Source organism: Dendrobates tinctorius, unplaced genomic scaffold, assembly GCF_039654945.1.
Source record: "Dendrobates tinctorius isolate UK_male_01 unplaced genomic scaffold, ASM3965494v1 ptg000019l, whole genome shotgun sequence".
NCBI lineage: Eukaryota > Metazoa > Chordata > Amphibia > Anura > Dendrobatidae > Dendrobates > Dendrobates tinctorius.
Window position 1 is genome coordinate 59,648,140 of NW_027361687.1, and position 9,299 is coordinate 59,657,438.

Here is a 9,299-nt window from a genome sequence, read left to right on the forward strand (position 1 = left end):
ATATGTGCAGTCAGTCTGTGTGGCGGAGACCCTCACGGGAAATGAACAACACGTGTGCCACGTCGAGGTTGACGGTTATAGTGTGAATGCCGTCTTGGATTCTGGCAGTCAAGTAACTTTGGTACATGCCAGTTTGGTGGACTCTAGCGCCCTAACGAACTTAACCGTGGGCATTATTTGCATCCATGGGGATACTAAGAACTACCCCACTGCCTGGGTTACTCTTGCCACGCCAGTAGGGACCAAAAGACATCAGGCGGCAGTCATAAAGTCTATTGGACACAGTGTAATCCTGGGGAGAGACTTTCCCTTATTTTGGGACTTGTGGAACTTCAAAAGTGGCATGAACCCTCTAGTTGAAGACGGTACTCCGGAGCTAGCCCCTGAACCATTGCAGCAAGACGACGGAGAACCCATCTCAGAGGAAGTACTAGAATCTGCGGACTCTCCTCTGGCTGTGTATGCAGGCGAGGCAGACCAGCTAGAGGATGTTTTAGAAATGCCTGATCTTGAGGTGGCCCGTGGTAAGTTCGGGACCGCTCAGCACCAGGATCCTACTCTAGCAAGGGCGTGGGAAAACATAAAGGTCTCCGAGGGAAGACCATTGTACCCAGGGGCTCAAAACGAGTTCCCACACGTGGCGGTGCAGCAGGATATGTTGTATCACATAGACAAGGTGCGAGGGGTGGTGGTAGAACAACTAGTGGTACCTAAGTCCTTTCGCCAGGTAGTTTTGGAGTTGGCACATAAACATCCCTTGGGAGGACACCTGGCGGTAGAAAAGAAAAAACACCGTATTCTGCAACGTTTCTTTTGGCCGGGTCTAGTGGGAGACGTGACCCAGTACTGTCGGTCATGTCCTACGTGTCAATTGACCGCACCTATGTCACATTTTAGAAGTCCCTTAGTGCCCTTACCAATAATAGAGGTGCCCGTCGAGAGGATAGCAATGGATATAGTCGGTCCATTAGTTAAATCTGCCAGGGGTCATCAGTACATTTTGGTAGTATTGGATTACGCCACGCGTTATCCCGAAGCAGTGCCCTTGCGGAATGCCAATGCGAAATCAATTTCAAAAGAGCTGGTTAATATGTTTTCCCGCACCGGCATTCCGAAAGAGATACTTACGGATCAAGGGACCCCCTTTATGTCTCGTATACTTAAGGATTTATGTAAACTACTAAAAATCTCCCATTTGCGTACCTCAGTATATCACCCTCAGACTGACGGTTTGGTGGAGCGCTTTAACAAAACCTTACAGGGAATGTTGAAAAGGGTGGTGGATAAGGACGGGAGAGATTGGGATGCCCTACTACCATACCTCCTGTTCGCTATACGTGAGGTACCCCAATCCTCCACAGGCTTTTCACCTTTTGAGTTGGTTTATGGGCGGTGTCCTAGAGGCCTGTTAGATATTGCCAAGGAGACTTGGGAACAAGAGGTGACTCCTTATCGCAGTGTAATTGAACACATAACACTTATGCAGGACGGAATTGCAGCAGTTATGCCAATAGTTAAAGAGTGTTTAGAGCGCGCACAACATGCTCAAAGCACGGTATACAACCGAGCGGCAAAAACACGAGTCTTTCAACCCGGAGACAGGGTGTTGGTATTGGTGCCTACCGTAGAGAATACATTTCTTGCGAAATGGCAGGGACCATACGAAGTGCTGGAACGAATAGGTGAAGTAAATTATAAAATACACCAACCAGACAAGAGAAAGCCCGAACAAATATACCACATAAACTTGCTTAAGGCCTGGCGGGACAAGGACAGTCTGGTGGCAGGAGCTGCCCTTGAGGATGGGCCTCGAGGGGCACCACCTTCTAAGGTGAAGGACCCCCAGGTAGCTCTGCCAGAAGTGGGTATTGCAGACACGCTATCCGAAAGCCAAAAACGAGAGACCAGGGAGTTCATACAGAGGAACGCAGATATTTTCTCGGAACTTCCCAGCCGGACTCACCTAATTAAACATGACATTGTTACTGATCCACAGGCGCGGGTACGGCTAAAACCATATCGAATTCCGGAGGCTCGGAGACAAGCCATTGCCCGGGAAGTGAAGATGTTAGAGCTCGGGGTCATTGAGGAGTCCCGGAGTGATTGGGCTAGCCCTATCGTACTGGTGCCCAAACCTGATGGGACTATCCGATTTTGTAACGATTTTCGGAAAGTAAATGAAGTATCGAAATTCGATGCCTACCCGATGCCAAGAGTCGATGAACTAATAGAGAGACTGGGTTCGGCCAGGTACATATCCACTATTGACTTAACAAAAGGTTATTGGCAGATTCCCCTCACGGAATTAGCCAAAGAGAAAACTGCCTTTGTTACGCCCCAGGGATTATTCCAGTACCGAGATATGCCATTTGGGTTGCATGGTGCCGCAGCCACCTTCCAACGTCTAATGGATATTGTCCTAAAACCCCATGGCCAGTATGCATCCGCGTACTTGGACGACATCATTATCTTTAGCGATGACTGGGACACGCATTTGTCAAAAGTACAAGCCGTCTTAGACTCCGTAAAAACAGCTGGGTTGACTGCCAATCCCAAGAAATGTACGTTGGGATTGGAAGAGGCTCGTTATCTGGGATATAGCATAGGGAGAGGCGTCGTGAAGCCTCAAGCCAATAAAGTGGACGCTATTCAAAATTGGCCACGACCGGTAACCAAAAAACAGGTTGGAGCTTTTTTAGGGATCGTTGGTTATTATAGGCGGTTCATCAAACATTTTGCGACCATCGCAGCTCCTCTCACAGATCTTACTAAGGGGTCGAAATCTGTCACAATAAAGTGGAACGCAGAAGCAGAGGAGGCCTTTCAGCGATTGAAAACAGTCCTCTGTGACCAACCAGTGTTGGTTGCACCAGACTTTAAACGGGAGTTTATTGTCCAAACGGACGCCTCTGGGGTGGGCCTCGGCGCGGTTTTGTCTCAAGAAGTAAATGGCGAGGAACACCCAGTGGCCTATCTAAGCAGAAAGCTTACGAGAGCAGAAAAGAACTACAGTGTAGTTGAGCGGGAAGCACATCTATTTGCAACCTTATTTAGACACAGTTTGTCCTTTTCATTGGAATTGGTTGTCTTACTATCATAGTTGGCCAGTGTGTTTTTGCTTGGATGATTGGTTGATTACCCACTGTATATTTTACTCATATTTTACTCATTAGTGCAGTCTGGTTGGCACTTTTTCTTCGGGTATATGGTCATTGTACCTTCTTTTCTCATTTACCCACTAATTTTTGTGTATTTTAATAAGCTCTGCCGTGCTTTAGTGTCTTTTTGTGCTTTAACCCCTTCCCGACCTTCGCCGTACTAGAACTGCTCTGCGGGAACTGCATTTCTGACCGCAGCAGTACCAGTGCGGTGGCACGATGACCGCGGCCTCACGCTGAGTGCCGCGGTGATCAGTGTTAGCACCGATCATGGGCATTTAACCCCGCTGATGCCGCTGTCAGTACTGACAGCGGCATAGAGAACAATCGCACAGGGAAGAGGGCTCTTTGTGCGCTCCCACCGGAACAAAACAATGCGATCGCGTTGTTTCTGTGGTCTCCATGGAGACCCCGACTCCAAGATGGCCGTGGGGTCCTTTCGGGTCCTTCAGTGAGGTGGCTTGTCAGCGCCTGCTTAGAGGTGGCGCCGGCATGCATCCAACACTGCCTGTCAGATTGCTGATCTGACACTGTGCTGTGCAAAGTGTCAGATCAGCGATCTGACTTTATATAGTAATGTGTAATAAAGTTAAAAAAATTATAATGTGTAAAAATATATATAAAAAATCCCAATAAAGAAAATAAATGAAAAAATATTTTACCAATAAATACATTTATGTAAATAAAAAAAGCAATAAAAGTACACATATTTGGTATCGCCGTGTTCATAACGACTCGACCCATAAAACTGTCCCACTAGTTAACCTCTTTATTGAACACCATTAAAAAAAAGGCAAAAAAACGATGCTTTATCATCATACTGCCAAACAAAAAGTGGAATAACACGCGATCAAAAAGACGAATATAAATAAACGTGGTACCGCTGAAAATGTCATCTTGTCTCGCAAAAACCAAGCTGCTATACAGCATCATCAACGGAAAAATAAAAATGTTATAGCTCGCAGAATAAAGCGATGCAAAAATAATTTTTTCTATACTGTAAAATAGTTTTTTATTGTATAAAAAATTATATAAATAAGGTATCGCTGTAATCGTACTGACCCGAAGAATAAAGTTGCTTTATCAATTTTACCACACGAGGAACGGTATAAACATCCCCCCCCAAAAAAAAAGAAATTCATGAATTGCTGGTTTTTGTTCATTCTGCTTCACAAAAAGCAATCAAAAAATGTCATGTGCCCGAAAACGGTACCAATAAAAACGTCAACTTGTCTCTGTGGGCCAAAATATGGAAATATTATAGCTCTCAAACTGTGGTGATGTAAAAACTATTTTTTGCAATAAAAAGCGTCTTTTAGCGTGTGACAGCTGCCAAACATAAAAACCCGCTATAAAAACCCACTATAAATAGTAAATCAACCCCCCCTTTATCACCCCCTTAGTTAGGGAAAAATAATAAAATAAAAAATGTATTTATTTCCATTTTCCCATTAGGGTTAGGGTTGGGGCTAGGGTTAGGGTTGGGGCTAAAGTTAGGGTTGGGATTAAGGTTAGGGGTGTGTTAGGGTTGGGATTTGGGTTGAGGTGTGTTGGGGTTTGGGTTAGAATTGGGGAGTTTAGGCACATTAGGGGCTCTCCAAACGCGACATGGCGACTGATCTCAATTCCAGCCAATTTTGCATTGAAAAGTCAAATGGCGCTCTTCCCTTCCTAATTCTGCCATGCGCCCAAACAGTGGTTTACCCCCACATATGGAGTATCAGCATACTCAGAACAAATTGTACAACAACTTTTGGGGTCCAATTTCTCCTGTTACCCTTGAGAAAATAAAAAACTGGGGCGAAAAGATCATGTTTGTGAAAAAAATAAGATTTTTTATTATTATGGCTCTAAATTATAATCTTCTGTGAAGCACTTGGGGGTTCAAAGTGCTCACCACACACCTAGATAAGTTCCTTAGGGGGTCTACTTTCCAAAATGGTATCAGTTGTGGGGAATTTCCACTGTTTAGGCACATTAGTGGCTCTCCAAATGTGACATGGTGTCCGATCTCAATTCCAGCCAATTTTGCATTGAAAAAGTGCAAACAGTGCTCCTTCCCTTCCGATCTCTGGCATGCGCCCAAACAGTGGTCTACCTGCATATATCTGGTATCAGCATTCTCAGGACAAATTATACAACAACTTTTGGCATCCAATTTCTCCTGGTACCCTTGGTAAAATAAAACAAATTGGATCTGAAGTAAATTTTTTGTGAAAAAAAGTTAAATGTTTATTTTTTTAAACATTCCAAAAATTGCTGTGAAGCCCATGAAGGGTTAATAAACTTCTTGAATATGGTTTTGAGTGGCGGGTCCTTCAGTGAGGTGGCTTGTCAGTGCCTGCTGACAGCAGGTGCCGGCAAGCCTCCTACACTGCCTGTCTGATTGCTGATCTGACACAGTGCTATGCAAAGTGTCAGATCGGCGATCTGACTTTATATAGTGATGTCCCAACCTGGGACAATGTAATAAAGTTTAAAAAAAAAATTATAATGTGTAAAACTATTTTTTTAAAAATACCCAAATAAAAAAAATTATAAATATTTTACCAATAAATACATATATTTATGTAAATAAAAACAAAAACAATAAAAGTACAAACATTTGGTATCGCCGCATCCGCAATGACCTGGCCTATAAATCTGTCCCACTAATTACCCCCTTTAGCGAACGTAGAATGTAAGTCTGCAAGGACAGGGTCCTCTCCCCTCTGCACCAGTCTGTCACTGTAAATTTGTTTACTGTTAACGATATCTATAAATTTGTATGTAACCCCCTTCTCATGTACAGCACCATGGAATTAATGGCGCTATATAAATAAATAATAATAATAGTAAATAAAAAACGAGGCAAAAAAAATGATTTATCATCATACTGCCAAACAAAAAGTGGCATAACACACGATCAGGAAAAATGGATATAAATAAACGTGCTACCGCTGAAAACTTCATCTTGTCCCGCAAAAAACGAGCTGCGATACAGCATCATCAATGAAAAAATAAAAAAATTATAGCTCTCAGAATAAAGCGAATTATTTTTTCTATAAAATAGTTTTTAATTGTATAATTGCGCCAAAACATAAAAAAATACACAGTTGTGGCCAAAAGTATTGACACCCCTGCAATTCTGTCAGATAATACTTAGTTTCTTCCTGAAAATGATTGCAAACACAAATTCTTTGTTATTATTATCTTCATTTAATTTGTCTTAAATGAAAAAACACAAAAAGAATTGTCCTAAAGCCAAATTGGATATAATTCCACACCAAACATAAAAAAGAGGGTGGACAAAAGTATTGGCACTGTTCGAAAAATCATGTGATGCTTCTCTAATTTACAGCACCTGTAACTTACCTGTGGCACCTAACAGGTGTTGGCAATAACTAAATCACACTTGCAGCCAGTTGACATGGATTAAAGTTGACTCAACCTCTGTCCTGTGTCCTTGTGTGTACCACATTGAGCATGGAGAAAAGAAAGAAGACCAAAGAACTGTCTGAGGACTTGAGAAACCAAATTGTGAGGAAGCATGAGCAATCTCAAGGCTACAAGTCCATCTCCTAAGACCTAAATGTTCCTGTGTCTACCGTGCGCAGTGTCATCAAGAAGTTTAAAGCCCATGGCACTGTGGCTAACCTCCCTAGGTGTGGACCGAAAAGAAAAATTGACAAGAGATTTCAACGCAAGATTGTGTGGATGTTGGATAAAGAACCTCAACTAACAGCCAAACAAGTTCAAGCTGCCCTGCAGTCCGAGGGTACAACAGTGTCAACCCGTACTATCCGTCGGCGTCTGAATGAAAAGGGACTGTATGGTAGGAGACCCAGGAAGACCCCACTTCTTACCCCGAGACATAAAAAAGCCAGGCTGGAGTTTGCCAAAACTTACCTGAAAAAGCCTAAAACGTTTTGGAAGAATGTTCTCTGGTCAGATGAGACAAAAGTAGAGCTTTTTGGGCAAAGGCATCAACATAGAGTTTACAGGAGAAAAAAGAGGCATTCAAAGAAAAAAACACGGTCCCTACAGTCAAACATGGCGGAGGTTCCCTGATGTTTTGGGGTTGCTTTGCTGCCTCTGGCACTGGACTGCTTGACCGTGTGCATGGCATTATGAAGTCTGAAGACTACCAACAAATTTTGCAGCATAATGTAGGGCCCAGTGTGAGAAAGCTGGATCTCCCTCAGAGGTCATGGGTCTTCCAGCAGGACAATGACCCTAAACACACTTCAAAAAGCACTAGAAAATGGTTTGAGAGAAAGCACTGGAGACTTCTAAGGTGGCCAGCAATGAGTCCAGACCTGAATCCCATAGAACACCTGTGGAGAGATCTAAAAATGGCAGTTTGGAGAAGGCACCCTTCAAATATCAGGGACCTGGAGCAGTTTGCCAAAGAAGAATGGTCTAAAATTCCAGCAGAGCATTGTAAGAAACTCATTGATGGTTACTGAAAGCGGTTGGTCGCAGTTATTTTGGCTAAAGGTTGTGCAACCAAGTATTAGGCTGAGGGTGCCAATACTTTTGTAGGGCCCATTTTTGGAGTTGTGTGAAATGATCAATGTTTTGCTTTTTGCTTCATTCTCTTTTGTGTTTTTTCATTTAAGACAAATTAAATGAAGATAATAATACCAAAGAATTTGTGTTTGCAATCATTTTCAGGAAGAAACTGAGTATTATCTGACAGAATTGCAGGGGTGTCAATACTTTTGGCCACAACTGTAATGAGGTATCGCTGTCATTGTACTAACCCGAAGAATCAGGCTGTGTGCCCACGTAGCGTTTTTTAAGTGTTTCTGCAGCGCTTTTAGACAAGCGATTCTGCTGCAGAAACGCTTAAGAAAAGCATCCAATTGATTTTTAATGAAAAACGCACATGTTGTGCCAATGGTGCATTTTTAACTGCTGCGGAAACACTTAGCGATTAAAAACGCAGCATGTTCATTAATTTTGCGGAATCGCACGCCATTCCGCGTACCATCAATTATTTGGGCAAAAAACGCTTAGGAAAACACATGCAAAAACGCTTGACAAACGCTTACAAAAGCGCGTCAAAAAACGCATGCGTTTTCCGGGGAGCAGGGTGTGCGATTCTGCTCAGGTTTATTCTGCTTCAGAATCGCTACATGGGCACATAGCCAAAACCACTTTATAAATGTTACAATTTTACCAAACGTGGAACGGTGTAAACGCCCCCCCCCCCCAAAAAAAAGAAATTCATGAATTGCTGGTTTTTGTTCATTCTGCCTCACAAAAATCAAAATAAAAAGTGATCAAAAAATGTCACGTGCCCGAAAATGGTACCAATAGAAACATCAACTCGTTCTGCAAAAAATAAGACCTAACAAGACTCAGTGGGTCAAAATATGGAAAAATTATAGCTCTCAATATGTGGTGATGCAAAAACTATTTTACAATAAAAAGCGTCTTTTAGCGTGTGACAGCTGCCAAACATAAAAACCGCCATAAATAGTAAATCAAACCCCCCGTTATCATCCCCTTAGTTAGGGAAAAATAATAAAATAAAAAAATGTATTTATTTCCATTTTTCCATTAGGGTTAGGGTTGGGGCTAAAGTTACGGTTAGGGTTGGGATTAGGGTTAGGTTTGTGGTTAGGGATAGGGGTGTGTTGGGGTTAGGGTTGGAGTTGGAATTGGGGGGTTTCCACTGTTTAGGCACATCAGGGGCTCTCGAAACGCGACATGGCATCTGATCTCAATTCCAGACAATTTTGCATTGAAAAATGAAACCGCGCTCTTTCCCTTTCCGAGCTCTGCCATGCGCCCAAACAGTGGTTTACCTCCATATATGGGGTATCAGTGTACTCAGGACAAATTGCACAACAACTTTTGGGGTCCAATTTCTACTGTTACCCTTGGGAAAATAAAACAAATTGGATCTGAAGTAAATTTTTTGTGAAAAATAGTTAAATGTTCATTTTTTTTTTTTAAACATTCCAAAAATTCCTGTGAAGCACCTGAAGGGTTAATAAACTTCTTGAATGTGGTTTTGAGCACCTTGAGGGGTGCAGTTTTTAGAATGGTGTCACTTTTGGGTATTTTCTATCATATAGACCCCTCAAAGTGGCTTCAAATGAATAATGGCGTTGTAAAAATGAGAAATACACAAGAAAAAATGCTTAGAGC